Raw genomic sequence first — 18,808 nt, forward strand, 5'->3', positions numbered from 1 at the left:
TCTGCTTATGGTTTCCAAAATATTGATGAATATATATGAGAAGAAACCTGAATAGTCAGATTCATCATGCTGAAATGATAGCTAATGTACATTGCAAGATACAGTAGCTGCTTCACTACTGGCAAATGTGCTCTTTTGGTCATTATTATTTGTGCAACCCTGCAAATGCCAAGAAAATCAAACATCTGCCATGCCACATGAGGGAACTTAACTTATTTACAATGTTTAACACACCGCTCATCCTTGAAAAGGTCACTTGTACAGAAACAGGCTATACACATGGTTAACCAGCATATACGGTAGTGAATGACAGTTTAGAGCTCCAAAAGAGTATATATTGATACAGTGCTTGCTTATCTTTAGAAACCATATTTTGTTGAATATTTAAAATTAATACCATATTAAGATGGCTTTGGGAGGCAGGTTACACTTCAGGAAAACTAAATCTGTGTAAAGCCGTGAAAGAGGGTGTTTATAATTTGAAGGGGGTTGTGGGCACCTGGCATTTGTACCTGTAGATTTTTCTTTTTTTAAGCATGGAAGGGGGAACATTTCTGGGACTATAAAACAATTTCAGCAGCAAAATGATTTAATTGGGTTCCACATACTAATAACCCTATAAAAGGGTGTTTCAGGGGGCAAAGTAGGGTCACTTTTACTGAATGTTCCTGAAGGGGTGGGACTAGTCATTCAAATGGCACAAGAACACTCCCTTGCTCACTAAAAAACAGAGTCAGAGTATAGAGAGAATGGATGTAATGCATCACTTGGGTAAATGAAAGTACTTGACCAAGAGGTCCCTAGAAAAAGTTCTTGGAGAAGAATTTCCAATCAACAACTATAAATACAAGTAGTCCTTGACTTATGGCCACAGTTGAGCCCAAAACCTATGTTGTTCAGTGAGATTTATTAACTGGGTTTTGCCTCGTTTGTTTTATGACATTTGTTGCCTCAGTTGTTAAGTGAATCATTGCAGTTGATAAGTTAGTAACCGGGTTGTTAAGAGAATCTGGTTTCCCCATTGACTTTGTTTGTCAGATGGTTGCAAAAGGTGATCACATGACCCTAGGATGCTGCAATGGTCATAAGTATGAATCAATTATCAAGCATCTGAATTTTGATCACCTGATTATGGGAATACTACAACGATTATAACTGTGAGAAATGATCATGTCACTTTTTCAGTGCCGTTGTAACTTTGAACAGTCACTAAATGAACTGTTGTAAGTTGAGGACTATCTATATAAATGATTTGGTGTGTACACAGAACAGCAGCCACTGTTCTTGCATATGTGCAAAAATGATGCCTGTTTATTTTGCACCACAAACACCAAGCAATCCTGCAGATCCCCAAATTCTCATTTCTCTGTTTAACAGAAGTTAAGAGTATGGGAAGATGCTCACTTTGTCTGAGCTGAGTGTCCCTCAAAACACTCCATACAGATATCCAGACAGAATTATCATCTCTTAGCAAAACCTCAAATGAGCAGCCATTATGACCAATCAACCATCATTCAAACTAGCAAAAGGAATCACTTGCTAGCAACCATAATTGTAGCTTTTGCTAAATTTGAGCTTAAATTTCTAGACCATTAATGGCAGATTTTCTATTTTATGTTATCCTAAATGCATAAAAGTTTTTTTTTCTAAAGTAATAGTGGTACCTGAAATATGACTGTCATTTTAGGACAATTTTCTCCTAGGTATTTTATAACTTAGCATTCTATACTTTTTTTTACCTTTTGAGATCTCTCTGAAATATGCTGCATGCTAAACTGTTTTACAATTACAAAGCAAAATCTTTATACCTGATTGTACAGACCGTTAATTTCATCCCTACAATTTTCCAAGGTTTTTACAAGGCATTAATTTGATTTACTGATAGCAGGACCCAGTAGCGCAATTTGAACTTTGTGTATACATTTGAAACTCTGCTAATTGGGCATAGAATTGGAACTAAACAAAATTGATAAGACCCCTCTCACTTTCTCCCCCAGAAATCATCTGGTATAGTTGTCTGGCTGTATTTATGAGCAATTGGGAATTGGGTGATACATAAATACATTTTTTAAAACGAAGCAGGAGTTTTACATCCTTGGTCGCACTGAAAGATGGATCCAATCAATTCAGTAGGAATCATGTTGGGGACCCCAGAATTAAGCAGACATCTAACAAAGAGATATCAGTTCACTCTTCCAAAAATTCAAGCATGTACCACCAATCATATATTGGATTTGAAGAATGCAGACAATCATATATTCTGCCTATTTAAGGAGGTATGCAAAGCAACAGATTTCTTGCCCATACTCTTCCTTGCTATGAACAGATGAAATATTATGAAATCTCTTTTCTCTGAATTACATTCTTTTCCTATATTTCCATGTAGCTCAGCCTATGCAAATTTATGCAAAGCAGAACATTTATTTTGATGATTTTTTTTTTTACAAAAAAATACTTTGGATGATCTTCAGGTTCTATCCTGCAATCTCCAGCAGTAAGCAATATGAGGATTTCTCTGAGCCATCAGCCAGCCTTCTGTGGCTGGTGCATAGTTTGGATCTGCAGGTCTAATAGGCAGGTTTCCCATTTTTCCTTCTTGTTTGAGAGGATTTGGTGATAATGGCCTGTTATTTTTACTTTACAGTTCTTTCTTCATCTCTGCATGTTTCCTCACAGTGGGGATGTTAACTAGCTATGTACAAGGTTTTCTGCAACCCTCCCAAACGGTTCCAATGAGTGAAGCATAAAAGGACATAACAGCCAAGATGGTGCACAGCTGGCGATGCCTTCATAGCTCCAGAAATGTCTCATTGTGATGTTGCAGAAAGAAACACTGAAAGGAAAAGCATTATGGTGATGCAGCAGGAATGCATGTGCTATTTGTTAATGAAAAGCATAAGATGCATTACAACCTCCCAGTATTTTCTCAATATCAGAAGAAACACAATTGCTGAGACAGCTGGCAGCTGCATCATAAAGATTTAATAGAGGCCCAACTGCAACCAGCACTGAATAATAAATTCCAACACATCTCTTCTCTAAGCACAAAGGGGGGGATTGGAATAGTAAAACTGAATTCTCTAAGTGAATTCTATATGGTGGATTGCTCTGTAAATAAAGCATTCTTTGTATGTACTTTTTAGTCCTGAAAACCTCCAAAATGGAAGAGAGAATCACCATAGCTTACCACCACTTACCAACTTATTTGCTTCTGATCTCACTGCAACACAGTGGTACGTTCTTTGTTTTCCATCATGAACCAAATGGGTTGTACTAATTTCTGCATCTTGCAGTTGCTCCTTCTTTCTCATATCTTATTGTCTGATTGACTTTTTCTTGCCTTCTTTCTTGCCCCAATGATGACTGACATTTTGTCAGTGAGATTTCAACAGTAGCACAATAAAATTCAAGGAGGAAAGACCATGGATTGCACTGGAGGATCTATATTTAAAATATATATGAGCCCACAGAAAGGGGGAGCATGTGGGAAATGTTTCAGAAGGGACCCTTCTTAGTTTACCAAGAAGAAAAGGAAAGGAGAGGAAAATATTTTTAGTGCCGCAAACACTGTGCTAATTTAACTTTACAGTAAAGATAGTACTGATACATCTGCTTTTTTGTCTGGACTAATTCACAAAGCTATCACCAGTAGTATATCCAAAGGGAAATGAACAGAGATACTATGAATTCCATCATAGAAAAATGATAGTAGTTCCAAAATAAGTTATATGAATATTACTCTGTAGATTAAGGTTGGGGTGAATTCAAAATAATGTGTGCTAGGGAAAATAAAACCTACAGGTTTTACTCAGTGGTTATACTTTGAGGAAAGAAAACAAACATACATGTGCATATACACATGTACTACAATATAGATAGACTAAAATAAGAATCAGGGTATGAAAGCACAATGCAGAATCATTCATGAAATACTTCTGTAAAAATATCCTAACCCAGTGATGGCGAACCTTTTAGAGACCGAGTGCTCAAACTGCAACCCCAAACCCATTTATTTATCACCGGGTGCCAGGTGGGTGTGATCGACTGGGTGGGTGTGGCCACAGTGGTCACGGCTGACTGGGTGGGCATGGCCACAGTGGGTGTGGCCTCCTCAATGATAATTGTGGGAAGGGACGCCTGTGGGGGCCGGGCAGGGTTGGGGGAAATCCAGAGGGTCTTTGGCGGGTGGAGCAGTGGGCCGGAGGCTAGTCCTGGGGGGTGAGGTGAGGCAGGATAGGTGTGCCAATTGCTGCAGGGCAAGGCAAGGCAAGGCAAGAGCCGGAGCAGCTGCTGCCTGACACCATTGCCCCCCACCCACACAGAGGCCAGCGAGTGTGTGGGAGCCGATGGTGTCCGTCAGCAGCCACAGTCTGCTGGCTGTCCTACATCATGGCAGCCCCATCGGTATGGGTGGAAATGGCCCTGGGATAGCCAGAAGGAAGCCCTTGCTCAGCTTGGGCCCATCCACTCGACGGCTCTGACAGGGATGGTTTCTGCTGCTGCTGTGACCAGTCAACCATGCAGGGAAGCAGGAGAGGCAGCTGGTGCATGAATCCGCTGCCTCTTCGGGCTGCTAGCGAGCAGCCGAGGCAGCTCCAGACCCCTGGCTGCCCTCCACCTCCTCCTGCTTCCCTGCCTGGTTGACCGGTCAGAGTAGCAGCAGAAGCCATCTCCATCAGAGCCGTTGAGTGGATGAGCCCAGGCCGGGCAAGGGCTTCCTTCTGGCTGTCCCAGGTCCATTTCTGCCCATGCCAATGGGGCTGCAGTGAGGAAGGGATGGCGGCTCTGATTCCCCCCTGCCGGCCGCTCTCTCAGCCCCCTGCCCAGTGCCTCTTCTATGCAATCCTACATGACTGCAGTGTGGATGAGAGGCTCAGCCAGTGGAGGGCAGCTTTCCTCTGCAGAGGTGTCCTGGCCCTCCCACTCCCCTAGCCAGACCCCCCTCAACTTTCTCCAGCTGGGACCTGATGACCCCCACCCTCCTGCCCCCACCCCAGCTGCCCCCCTCCAAGCAGCCCAGCCCAACCAAGATGGAGAGAAGGCAAGGCAGAGAACTGGTTGTTAAATGATTTTCACTACTGGTCGCTTCCAAAGACCGCTCACTCATTCTCCTGCCAAAACTGGTCCTTTTATAGGTTCCCTCACCCCCCCCCCAGCTCTCGCAGCTGTTCCCGAACTTCGCATGCATGGAGAGGGGGAAGGGAGGAGCCCAGCCATGTGTCCCTCTGTCTGTGGCAATGCGCGTGTGCCCACAGAGATGGCTCTGCATGCTGCCTGTGGTTCGCCACCACAGTCCTAACCCAAATATTCCACCATTATTTGTTTTGGAAATTTTCTTCAGATTCTTCAACTATTGTCTGGATGGATATGATTTCTTACCTGGGTGAGATCAGTCAGACAATAGAAGCTGTCTACTCTTCATGAAATGCAAAATAATAATGACAAATGGAGGTTTTTTTTATTTCCCCTTTAAAGCCCACCTCATTCACTCCTCCTTCTCCCATGAATAGTTTTGTTGCTAACTGATTCTTCAGAACTGATTTTCTTGGATTACAGTGGTCTCTGCCAGTTTTCTAGATCAGAAAATCCAATTTTTATTTTCTTTATCTCTTTTGTGTCTGAACCTTTGGAGAGAATATAGGTAATCCTCAACTTACAACCACAACTGAACCCAAAATTTCCATTGCTAAGCAAGGCAATTATTAACTGAGTTTTGCCCCACTTTATGACCTTTCTCACTATAGTTGTTAAGTGAATCACTGCAGTTAAGTTAGTAACATGGTTGTTAAGTGAAACTGGCTTCCCTATTGATTTTGCTTGTCAAAAAGTCACAAAGCTAATCACACCAGGATATTGCAACCATCATAAATATGAGTCAGTTGCCAAGCATCTAAATTTTGCTCATGTGACAATTGTCATGTGAAAAATAGTCAAAGTCACTGTTGTAACTGAAAAGTCACTAAACAGTCAAGGACTAACTGTATTTCCCCCATCTATTATATACATGATAATTAGGCACTTCTACAGTTGACACACAGTGTGATTTGGAGCAGACTCTCTTTATTGAACATAGGAATATAAGCAGTGCCCTGCTAAATCAGACCCTGGGCTGTCTCATCCAGCAGTCTGTCCCCACAGCAGTCAACCAACTGCACAAGAAAACCCAGAGATCTCACAGCAGATAGCCTTCTTAGGTAATCACACTACTGCTAAGCCATTGATCCCCAAATTCTGATCAACTGGTCCAAATATTATAATGGATTGTGGAGCTGAGCATTTACTGGCCAGATGCCCTTCCTGATGCCTACATGAATCTCATAGCATTATAATGAATTGTATAATTTTCCAAATCTGTTGATTTATTAATTGCTGTTTGTTGTCACTGGTATAGGTATGCTTTTTACAATGTTTTTAGAAACACACACACACACATTATATGTATGTGTAGATAGATATGGACACACACATTCATATTTTCTTATCAAATGAATTTTTAACTTAATTTGACAGACTTGGCAAAAGTTTCTGGGAGGTTTGGCCATATTGCAAGATTCCTTACTACCTGCTGAATTTTGGCTCAAGATTCTGCCCAATCTTATGATCCTCTCCTGCAATGAAGTATAGGAGAAAAATGTTGCAGGAATAAAGAATATATATACATAAGTCAACATAACTGGCTTTCTTTTCCAGGGAAACATAATAAGTCCCTTTTGTGCCCATTGCCTGCAAAGAATATATAAAGAGGAAGAATGTCAGGAGAGCTGCGTGCTTGATGTTTGCATCTGCTCCATGTTAGTGCCCAGATGCTACATCTATTCCAAATAATTCCTATAAGCAGGGTTTTTTTTTTAAGAATGGTTTCTTCTATACCAAAGATACAGCAGGCTGTTCATAGTGATTTAGGATTTCATTTCTAGGTCTCACTGATTACTATGTTGGCAGACTCTGATAGATGGTTTTGAAATTATAGTTTGAGCAATTATTCTTTTCAACACATGAGAAGAGACATAACACTGAAAAGCAATTGTCGCTGTGAAAGGACATATTTACCTGCAGATAAAAGTCCTTGGCATCTTCAGGTATTTGTTGAAAAATTCAAGCCTGAAATCTTACAAAGTCACTCCCAATGGTGATAACTGTGGGCTAGATAACCAACAATTTGATTCACTGTAGAAGGCATTGTGCATTTTTAAAAACCCAGTTTAAAAAAATGCTTTACAATAGCAACTGCTTCTATAAACACACAAATTATTTTTCAAATATAAACAAATTGCTTTCACTCTCTCACACATGTATTATCATCTATCTATCTATCATCATTCTATCTATCTATATCTGTCTATCTATCTCTTTGCTATCATTATCTGTTAATGAAAGTATTATCTTTAATGATACTGTTTCTTCATTAGTACCTTATTTTAGAGACTATAAAATAAACTGAATTGGAGGAACTGTTACTGCCTTGTTTCTATTTGTTTTATCTGGCTTCATGTTTCCTCACCTAGCTATAGAAAAATAAACTAGACCACATGAGTCATTTATGAAGTGATTTAATAAACTATCTTTTACATATATTCTACAGAGAGGTGTATAGCTTGCAAGCACCTAGTAAAAAGCACTTATTTTTCTTAATCTTTTATTTTAATTCCCGGGATTCTGTGTAAGAAGCAATTTAAAGCAACACTGAATATGCTGTTATTAAAGAATCTACACAACTCAAAAGAGTTTCAAATTCCAGAAGAAAATTACAATCGTGACAAAATTAGAGAGGTCATAAATGAAAGTTTGACTGGTTCCTAATTTCCTGTAAAAATTACCATTCAAATTGGTCCATGATTCTACCCTCTACCATTTTTAAAATCATACGTGTTTATTCCTCTGCAGCAAAATGTATGAACATATGAAGTGACATCAATCCAAGAAAATACCACAAGAGTCTCCTAGGAACTGATTTGCATCTAGGTATTTGTTTTGGGGATTCATTAGAACTTTATGCAAATTGTTTTCCAGGTTTTCATATACTCTAATCCATGGATGTCAAACTCCCCATGTCACATGACAAGTCACAACATATCGTGACTTTTTTTGCATTGGCATAGCATCCATATGATGAAGCCACCCCGCGGCTGGCAGTTTGACACTCGTCCTCTAATCCTGTGACCACAAGGATAATAAGTATGAATGGATTCTCTTTTCCAAGATTGAAGATGAGCTTCTGATCTTAGATAGGATTATTAAAAATGGGCTTTTTTTGAGCTGAAGAAATTCCAATCTCAGAAGGATCCAAAAGAGGATAGGATAGGAATATAGAACTTCTTTTCTTCCACCATTCCCAATCCAAATGTCAGGCTCATTTGGTAGTTCCCAACATATCTCAGTATCTTGCTGATCAGAATATCACAAGGTATTTTGTAAGATGTTTTGCTGAAGTGAAGCTGTATTATTTCCACAACAGGCTAGTCTACATAATTTAAAAAGTGGGGAAAAAATTGTCTCTCAAAACTTGTTTTGCATAAATCTGTGTTCACTCTGATCAGTGCATTCTTTTCAAAGTGCTTTTAGCTCTACCATGGTTATTTGTTTGAAACATTTCTACCCTGTTTTCCATAAAAAAAAAAAAAAACCTTTCTCTTGATTTCTTTAAAAACATTCCCAGGCTTTAATATTAACCTGTGAATAGTCTGTATGCAACCCATGGTAATTGCAGTAAAGTCGGGGAAAGAAATAAGATTGGTACAAACTGATAAGGTTTGCAAAGAGAAACAACAACTTGGGCTCTAGAAATTTGGAAGCCCAGAATTTGTCATTAATGAGTTTCAGGGAAGAGAATGTAAAGATAAATGGGAGAAATACAGTAATTGGATCAGAGAATAAGCTTTGGATCTTCTTAGGAAACATACGGGAGCTTGCAAGAAAAGAATTGAGGCCCAATAGTTTTGTACAAAGCCATTATTTCATCTGTATTAGTCAGGTGGTAGCTCCTACAGTTACTCTTTAATAAAAGGAGTAAAGGAAGACTATTCAGGTTCAGAATGCTAAATAACACCATAAAGTAGTTTATTCTTAACCATAAGTGTATCCTTGGTCTTTTTTTAAAAGACAGGGAAACCATTTGTCCTTTTTTGGTTATGTGATATTTCACCCAGTTTTCAGGATTTTTCATAGATAACAGGTAGAGCTTCATGCACATATCATCAAACAGTTTCTTCAGTGAGACTGAAGATTCTCCAAGCTTGTGGTTTTGTTTCCAAACATTTCATTATCAGATAAAGTGACATCTTCAGTGGCATTTAGGGGACGTCAGTGTCAGTGTTCTTCTGTTTATAAGATTCTTCAGTACCATGCAATGGCCATGGATATTTTGTCTCATTCAAAGTTAGTAAATATTCTCTGATTATATTTCTATCTAGCATGAACTGGAAGCATCAATTAATTCTTTATCATTACCGAGTAAAGTGAATGTCCATTTTTCAGAGAAGATTGAGTTGAGTAGCTGTGCCTTTTCTTGCTTATCTGTTATCTTTTTTACCATTTTCACTGATCAATTATACAGTCTGTTTGAGCATAGTTAAATAATTCTTTATATTGTTCCTAGTGTCCATTACTTAACCTTAGATTACTCTGCACTTTAGTTTTTCTACCATCATGTTTTCAAATCTAGATTACTCTTCTATCATTTTCATCATACTCTTTTGAAGGGAGGGCTATAATAAATCTAATAAATTGTCATGATCATCATCATTTGGACAGAAAAGCTGCTAAGTCTTCTTCCTGCCCTATGCTGTGCTTCCAAAAGATCTGAATACATAGATCATTGCTTTTAACATCTTCTTAAATGACTTGTAGCCAGAAGTGAATAATGAACTTGTCAATTTTGCAGATAAAAGTTATATAGGGATTATAGCAAAATGCCCCTGAAGGATATTTGCATAGTAAGTTTGTTATTATGTAAAATATATTTCAATGCAAATAAGTACAAAAATGCATTCTGAGAGTTTTAAAAAATCACAGTATATCAAAAAAAAAATGAACACAGTACAATATTTGATTATAGATCTATTTGTCATAGGTCTCTTTAGAGATAATGTTTACCATTTTCCACTTCTTAATGTTGTTTTAATTATTGTAATTATTCCTTCAGCTGATTTAATTAAAAAATATCCAGGATGTTTTCTCATAATTTAGAACATTATTCTAGGAAAAGGACAAAGTTTGGATTGCTTAAAAGAGTTCGAATATGAGAATCAGTGCTGTAACATGCCATTGTTATTTTTGTTTTCAGTTGTTAAAGCTCTCACAGACGAAAATGATATGATGTTTATGTGTGGAAATGTTCTGTTGTATCCCCACTGCTAAATTGGAAACCAGGTTACATAGCAGGGGGATCTTCTCACCCATGCTTGCTCACAATGGTTTATAGCTCTGCATTGAGTACAGAGTTTTTGTAATTTCAATGGATGGAAATATCTGGCCCGCTAAAATGGATGGCCCAGAAAAAGCAAAGTGTCTCATCCCAACTGACCCTCATGATTAATTTCTTTAACATCTGAATTGCCATTTACCTGGAACATAACTGAATGACAGTGCATTTCCCCCCACTGTGGGAGGAAAAATAAACTTTCTCCTACATTTGAAAAATGTGTAAGTATTTGCCTATATAATCCTGCTGCTGAAAAGAATTGACATGGAAAAGTCAGAATCAGGCAATCTTTGTGTATTGAGACATACTTCAAAAACACCCTGATTTCTGAATCTTATTAAGGATATGATGGTGACCTGATAGAAGAGAAAGGTGTTAAGTAAAACAGGTGCATGAACTATAGCAGAAATGTGCCATTCATACTACTATTACTATTGGGCTTATTTTCACACACCCAGAATTAACCACTAAATTTTAAGGTTCAGTAGTTTAAATTTGGGGTATAAGATGGGGAAAGAAGTTTTCAGAAATTAAATAAAGGGTCTGCCCATACACCAAGCGATAGCACACTGAAATTAAATGTTCTTCTTTTTATCATTCTCCTTCAGCTTAATTACTGAAAAAAAATCTTTCAGTTTCAAAGGAATTTTTGCAATAGGGAAATATAATTTCTTCACCTAGTTTTATTTTTAAATATATATATATAGCAAGAGGATTCTTAGCAGTATCAATAGAGGATCCCATGTAAAAGCAATTAGCAGATCACCTGTGTCCACAGAACAAGGAGGGGGGCACAGGAAGCAGAGTCTCTAACAATACTGCTCTACCCATCTCTGCTTCAATATGGATAAAATCATTACTCTGATTGCTAGACTTAGAATTTAAACCTTACAATTGATTATCTGGTATCAAGGCTTGTTATAACCTATACCATAGGTAGTCCTTGATGTCCCCAACTGGGACAAGAATTTTGGTTGCTAACTAAGGAGTTATTAAGTGAGTCATGCCTGATTTTATTACCTTTTTGTCATGGTTGTTAAGTGAATCACAGGTCATTAAGCAAATCCAGCTTTTGGCATTCATTTTGTTTCTCAAAATCCAGCTGGGAAATCACAATTGGTGATCATGTGAGTCTGAGATGCTGTAATCATTGTAAATTCATGCTAGTTGCCACCCAAATTTTAATCACATGAGTGTGGGGATGCTACAATGGTCATAAAAATGTGAAGACAGGTCATAAGTAACATTTTTAGTGCCATTGTAACTTCAAACAATTGCTAAACAAATGATTGTAATACAAGAACTACCTTTATGCATATTTCATTATTTTAGTTTCTTGGAGTGCTCAGGAGTCTTATTGTCAAGTTTTCATTTAATAAGAAGTTAAACTTACTTCTGCACTTTCAAGAATTTGGTCGCATGAGTTTTCTTGAATGGGTCTTAGCTACCCCATAGCTCTAAAAAAAAATGCAGCCAAAAGTGAGCCTCATCCAAAACCTTCAGTACTTGTCAGCTGATTGGCTTTCCAACGAGATACCCTGTTCCTTAATAATCACTCCCAAAACATGGAAATTAAGAAGAGAAGTGCTGTAAATCCTTTTAACCTGACATATAAGCCACTCAAAATTGATTCTGAGCAGATCATATTTCCTATCTTTGTAAATTTAAATTAAACATAACAATACATTAGCCCTGGAGGTTGGCATGATCAGAAAACAGGAGTTGCTGGGAATCATGGAATGTACTTTAATGTGTTGTAACAGAATCTTAACAGCCTGTCTGTCTGATCAGGTCTGAGTTGTTTCAAGTTTCTTTCTCTCACTTTTTACTTTCCTGGGACTTATATCTTTTTTTTTTTTGACTCAGTCTTCCACTTCTATGAGTGAAGCACACATTCTATCACACTACATGAATACTAACGTTGGCCAAATCAATAAGAAAACAATATTCATATACATACATACATACATATATACATACATACATACATACCAGGAATAGTTCTTTCAATGGACCAGCAATTAAAATATGGTTCCTTGCCCGACTGTCATAACAACATTCTAGCCCTTGTGGCTTGATGGATTAGACATGTTTTAATCAATTTTCTGAAGCCAGAAGGAAAAGGGCCAGTCTAAGAGTGAGGTTTCAGAAAAGGATGGCACAACTGAAAAAGCATTTATTCAAATCTCTGTGTGCAAAACTTACAGACTATAATCTGTGTATGCACAAATTATTTTTAGATGATAATTTTCAAGATCCAGGATTCTCTAAACAAAACTATTAAAGACTGTCCAGAGGCTCTAGAACAGTGGTTCTCAACCTTTTTAATGCCGCGACCCCCAACCGGTCGTAAGTTGAGGACTACTCAATCGGTCGTAAGTCGAGGACTACTCAACTGGTGCCGCACCATTTGCAGAATGGGACTTTTGGCAGGCTCAGCAGGGAAGAGACAGCCTGGACAATTCCTATTGGCTTTTGAAAGCCAATAGAATTAGACTCTATTCAAGAGAGTCTATTCTATTGGCTTTCAAAAGCCAATAGAATAAAAGGGAGTAGCACAGCTAAGGAAAAGGGGGGAAAAATGGCGGTTTGGCGATCCCTTTGAAATGGTCGTTCGACCCCAAATGGGGTCCCGACCCACAGGTTGAGAACCACTGCTCTAGAATCAAGATCAGAAATAAACCTAAGAAAAATAATCCAGCCATCCTCCCTCCTTTGCCTAGTTCTATTTCTAGTCTTCCTGAATGCTTGGACAGTTTGCATGCATTATCCAAAAGACAAAGATAAAGTAAGATCTCTTTGTTGATAAACTCTTCATTATAGCTCATTTGTCAGAAAATGCCTAAGGTGGTCTGGGGAATATCATTTGTTTGTGCATTTCAACAAAGATCTCATTACATCAGTCATTTTAATTAGTAGATTAAAACTCCCATCTGCTGCACTGTTATTTAAATAAGCCAGCAGATAAATGAGAAGCTACCAGCCACTTAGGTGGATACAGAAATTGTGTTTATAATTTTTAAAACAAACCTTAACCTACAGGAGCAACTTCATAGGAAAGTAAAGCAAAAATCCTTACAAATGGTAACCAGCACATCTGAGAAATATGTATGTATGTATGTATGTATGTATGTATGTATGTATATATATATATATATATATATATATATATATATATATATATATATATATATATATTGTATGTAATAATACCACAATGACAATCAGCATTAGAAAAACAATAGCAGTACGCCCAAAATAGGTGGAAATGTTTTGCTTTGAATCCAGACAAAATCATCACTATTTGAATGCCTTATCAGACCCTTTCAGGTCAACCTCAGCTTGGCTGAGCCAAAATGCTTTGGGTATTCCAGTTTCTGCATGGGTTGAATAAGGCAAAGCTGCTGGGTACTGTCCTTTCACTTCTGCCTACCCACCATTTCATTTTCTCAATACATTCCCTAGCTCCCTCACTCTGTTCAGCCATCATGATTTTCCCATGGTGGCTGGACAGAGATCCCAGAGATCTGTTTTCCCAATTATTGATGGATGGAGGGATATGATTTACATGGCTGACCATCTCACTTTATTGTCTAAGAGGTGTCTGCAAGCTACATTGCTTTCATACACATATGGAAAGTCACTGTGAGCATACAAAAAAGGACACATTGAAATGCAACAGCCCTGGACTATTTTAATAACTGGTTCCCCTTCCAGAGAAGATGCCTTTGACTTAACACTGAAATTTTCAGGGAAGACAAGATAACTACATGCTCTCTATAAGCCCTTTGTTTGCCTACAAAGGATACTGGTCTGTGGTCTTACCTTTGGGAATCGGATGATATCAGGGAAAGTACAGTAAGGGAAGGAAGATTCCTCATAAACATTTCCCTGTGTTGTCTCTTCACCTCGTCTTATATCTGTCATGTTATAAAGACTTTTTCTCCTGAAGCTTAAAATGATGCTATCTTGGGATTTCAGGGATGAGAATCTATCTGGACAAACTGAATGGGAGAGTGTTTCTGATGAAAACTGATCAAATTCTTTATGAACAAAAATGTATTGTCAAGATTACCTCTACAAAATACAGCACAGAGCTATGCGCTCAAATCAGTGCTGTTTGTTGTAATATAATCTAAAAGTACAGATGGATACACTTCTTGCATTAGTCTAAGACTGTAATAAACTATCCTCAGAAGGAAAAGAGACTAACAGCTGCTAACATCCAAATATGCCTCTTCTGTGTTACATTCTAATCATTTTCAAGTATACTTTAAAGTTCCTTAAAGTATCAAGACAAGTAGACCATCACTGTATAAATTCTTCTGCTTGGATTTAGCTGGATTTTATAGATGCTTATTCTTTTTCTTTTATTATGCTAAACTGAGCAACAAAAGAAAGATATAAATGCATACAATAGGATTAAAGGATCAACTCCACCCTGAACTGTTGAGTAATTGTAGTTGGTAACAAAAATAGAAATAATTGAATAACAATTTCTGAATAGCAGGATGCATTTTTAAAAATAAAATATTCTGTTTAGAAATGAAGCCTCTATAAAGTGTTCAAGAATAATATGAGTAATACTAACAATAAGATTAGTCCATAATGTAGTTGAAGTTAAATTGCCTTTGCCCTTTTACTGGACAGAAAATATGATGCACTATTGTAGACAAAATGGATCACAGCTTTTACTTAAACTCAGCAAACCACAAATTGAAAAAAAAATTGAGATGAAGAGTCTCTGATGCTTCATTCAACACAAATTTGATCAAATTTTGATGAACTAAAGCTTGGAGAGATCACTATTGTGTGTAAGATGCCTATGGACGACTATTCTAACTCTCCTAAGCTGATGAGGAATGGGATTTAAGATGAGGAATGAGATTTGGATTAATAAATCATACACACCCACAAAGTTCCTTAGTCATTTCTCAAATCAATGACCAGATGAGTTATGAACTGCAGCCTCTTGGAAAGACCACTACCCAATTTTTACTCAAAAAGTGACTATTTGCCTCCTTGGTGTTAACAATGTCATTGAAGGAATGCCTATGGAGGAATGCCTCCTCTGAAAGATCACACTGCTTGAGAAAATTGCAGGCACTTTTGCTCCTAACTTTTCCTTCCAGTTCTATGCTTTTTCCATGCATCAGCATGGCAGTGTTGGCAATAAAACAACAACCTTGACACAGGTGTGGAAGGAAAAAGGAGAGGACACACATGAAGTGTTTTTGAAGTTCTGCAGGTACCACTAAATGAGGAAGTGCAGCAGTCAAAAGAAGCAAGCTGATTTTCTTTATTAGCACATAATAAAGCTTCCTTATTCAGTCCTAATCAGCAAAACTCCATTAAGAGCTACCACAAAGAATCTATATCTTTACATTTTAACTTTCCCCAAGTAAATTAATTTCATATTTTTTCTTCCCCTTAACACACTACCTTGTCATTTTTTTCTAAAAATACAAAGCCAAAATATTCTTTCCATGTCTTTTATGCATAAACAAATCTTTAAAACCTCATCATCCAAGCTTAATAAAAAAAATCCATTAGGAGCTTCCAGAAACAGCATATTAAAAAATGTAACCTTTAAATCCTTCAAATGATGTCCCAGAAATTAATTTCTGAACATCTTCTCTTCATCTTCTCTCAGTTGTAGTACCAGAGCCTATCACTTTCTTTTTAAGTGTTTAAAAACTCTTCTTCCCGTTTCTTATTAATAAACAAATCTTTAAAGTCTAATTATTCAGTCATAGTCAAGAAAAACCCATTAAAACCTTTTAGAAAAAAGTCCTGTATATTTTAACCTTGGTTGAATAAATCAACTTTATTACTACTTTTAAAGGTCTTGATTTTTATTCCTTTTAAATAAGGTCCCACAAGCAAATTTCTTTTCTTTCTCTCTTTATCTTTTCTCAGGAATTTCCTCATAACACATCTTTTTTTGTAAATCCAAAGTAAGAAAATTGTCCCAAGTCATTTTTCTAATTTAAAATCTACATAGCTAAGTAACTTTTCTGGTTAATGATCCAGTGGATTTCATTTGTAGGTCCTATGTAACATCTTTGTCAGTATCTTTGTTGTATCTTGTCAATCTGAAATCCATATCCAAAGCACTGATTTTCAGTAGACCCTCTTCTATTTATTCTTTTGAGCCCAGTTTGTAGTATTAGACAGTTTGAAAAGAAAACTTGGGTGCTAAATATCCTTGACTTCTTCCAAAGTTAAAAAAAAAAAACATTTGGGTCCTTTTTAATTTTTTATTCTTTCTGGTTCCCTTCAGTAACCAGACTTCAAGATCTCCTCTTGCTTTATTTTTCTCTCATCCAGAACATTTTTCTAGGAAAAGATTTTTTTATACTTAAATTAAAAATCCTCATGTATTTTAAATAAGATTTTAAGCAAGCTACAGGAAGTATTCTTATAATCATTTGAAAATCTTATCTCCAGTCAATCTGGCCCCTTAGTCCATTTAAAAACTTTCCAGAATCAACATTCCAATCATGCTTTTGTTGTTTATTTCTAAATAAAAAAGGTAAACCTACTTCAAACTTCTTTTGCAGTGGGTTGCAGGAAAATCTGTTTTATGGACCAGCCTCCCTGACAACCTTCAGAATCTCTGACAGACAATCGCAACATCACACCTATAGCCATAGAGTTGTTGTGGTGCCCCATTACAATAGAAACCCTGAGCGCATTTCAGACAGGGACATTCCCCTCAACTTTTTCCAGTCTGTGCTTGGTAACATACAATAAGTTGACTTCCAGATAAGTTAAGCTTTATTAGAGACCAACCCTGACAACCTGATATTAAGCAGAACCAGCTGAATCTAGCACCATCTAAGATTCTATGACCAGTAACCATAAATGTAGGCCAAGGGCTGGACAAATTATTATGGGGACTATAATTGTAGGTTTGGATTATTATGGTTACAGTGAAGGGCCAGTTAAAAATATTAAAATATTCAAATATTTTTACACAGTAAATGACTACCACAATCTGTCCAATTTCCATTGTCCTCCCTGATCTCTTTGTTGTAGCATCAAAAGAAAGAAGGTCTTTCCAAGCACATCTTGGTCTTCCTGACACTGATAGTGGTAAATAAATAGTAAATAAAATTAGGTAATTTTATATGGTCCTTGACAGTCCTGATGAACTTGCAGTACTCCACTTTATTGTTATAAAAGTCAGGGTGTTAAAAAAGATAAATCAGGCAATTTCCTCGTTGCAAAGAGGTTGATTTAAGGGAGAGAGCATTCATCTTATCCTGTCTGAAAGAAGAAGAGATGGTTGTGCAGTCATGTCTGCATTTTAATCACAGCCACAGCCATAAGTGTCATTAAAATACTCAGTGTTCTGATGCAGTTAAAAAACAAACAAACAAATCAGCAATGAGTCAAAATAGCTGCCAGTTTTATAGTACCAATAAGGAATGCACTCTTCTGAATTATATGCTTAGGATAACTTGTTGGGGATAGCTAGTTGATATAGCAATCAATTTATTTCAGGTAATGAGGCAGATGTTCTAAACCAGGGGTGTCAAACTGCTGGCCCATGGGCTGATTTCATTATACCAGAGCTGCGCCCACCCCATTGCTGGCAATGGCGAAAAAGCTCCAATACGTTGTGCGATGTCATGTGATGTCGCGAGTTTGACATGTCTGTTCTAGACTGTGTAGGTAGAAAGCATAGAAGAAGGACAACTAAGACTGCTATGGGACAACCCAAGGAGATGACTACAGTGCAGAATTTTTGTTTTACTATTTCACTGTTTTGAATGTTTTATTTATTGGCTTTATTATTATTGTGAGCCATCCAGAGTTGCTTAAGATGGGCGACCATATAAATCAATCAATTAATTAATGTCCAACAATTTAATAGGAAGGTGATGCAATTTTAAGAAACAAAAATGAGTACATCATGGAAAGTGAAAGCATTAGCCTCCAAAAGTCTATCCACAAAATCAGGAATCAAATAGATATATCAAGACATTGATGCAATCTTGCCTGGCCTTCTGATTTCCAGACATACATTGACTGAAGCATCTAAAATTCTCAGCCAACATGGGCATTTGTCAATGCCAGCACTTCAGGATTATGACATATGGACATCAGCCTTTGTTCTCTCACACCAGCAGAACATGATTGTCTGAGAAAAATCAAGCAGCAGGGGAGACAAGAGAAAGTAAATGAATAATATAGACAAAACTATGCTGTTTATCACTAAATTTCACAGATTTCTATTTTTAAGGAGCTTATTAAAGAAATATCCATTAAAGAATTAAGGAGAAATTTCCTGTCAGTAACAACAATCAGTGGAATAGTTTGCCTCCAGAAATCGTGGGTGCTCTATCACTGGAAGTTTTGAAGAGATTAAGAGAACTTAAG

The sequence above is a fragment of the Crotalus tigris genome, unplaced genomic scaffold, assembly GCF_016545835.1.
Source record: "Crotalus tigris isolate CLP2741 ecotype Arizona unplaced genomic scaffold, ASM1654583v1 scf7180000019095.371713, whole genome shotgun sequence".
NCBI lineage: Eukaryota > Metazoa > Chordata > Lepidosauria > Squamata > Viperidae > Crotalus > Crotalus tigris.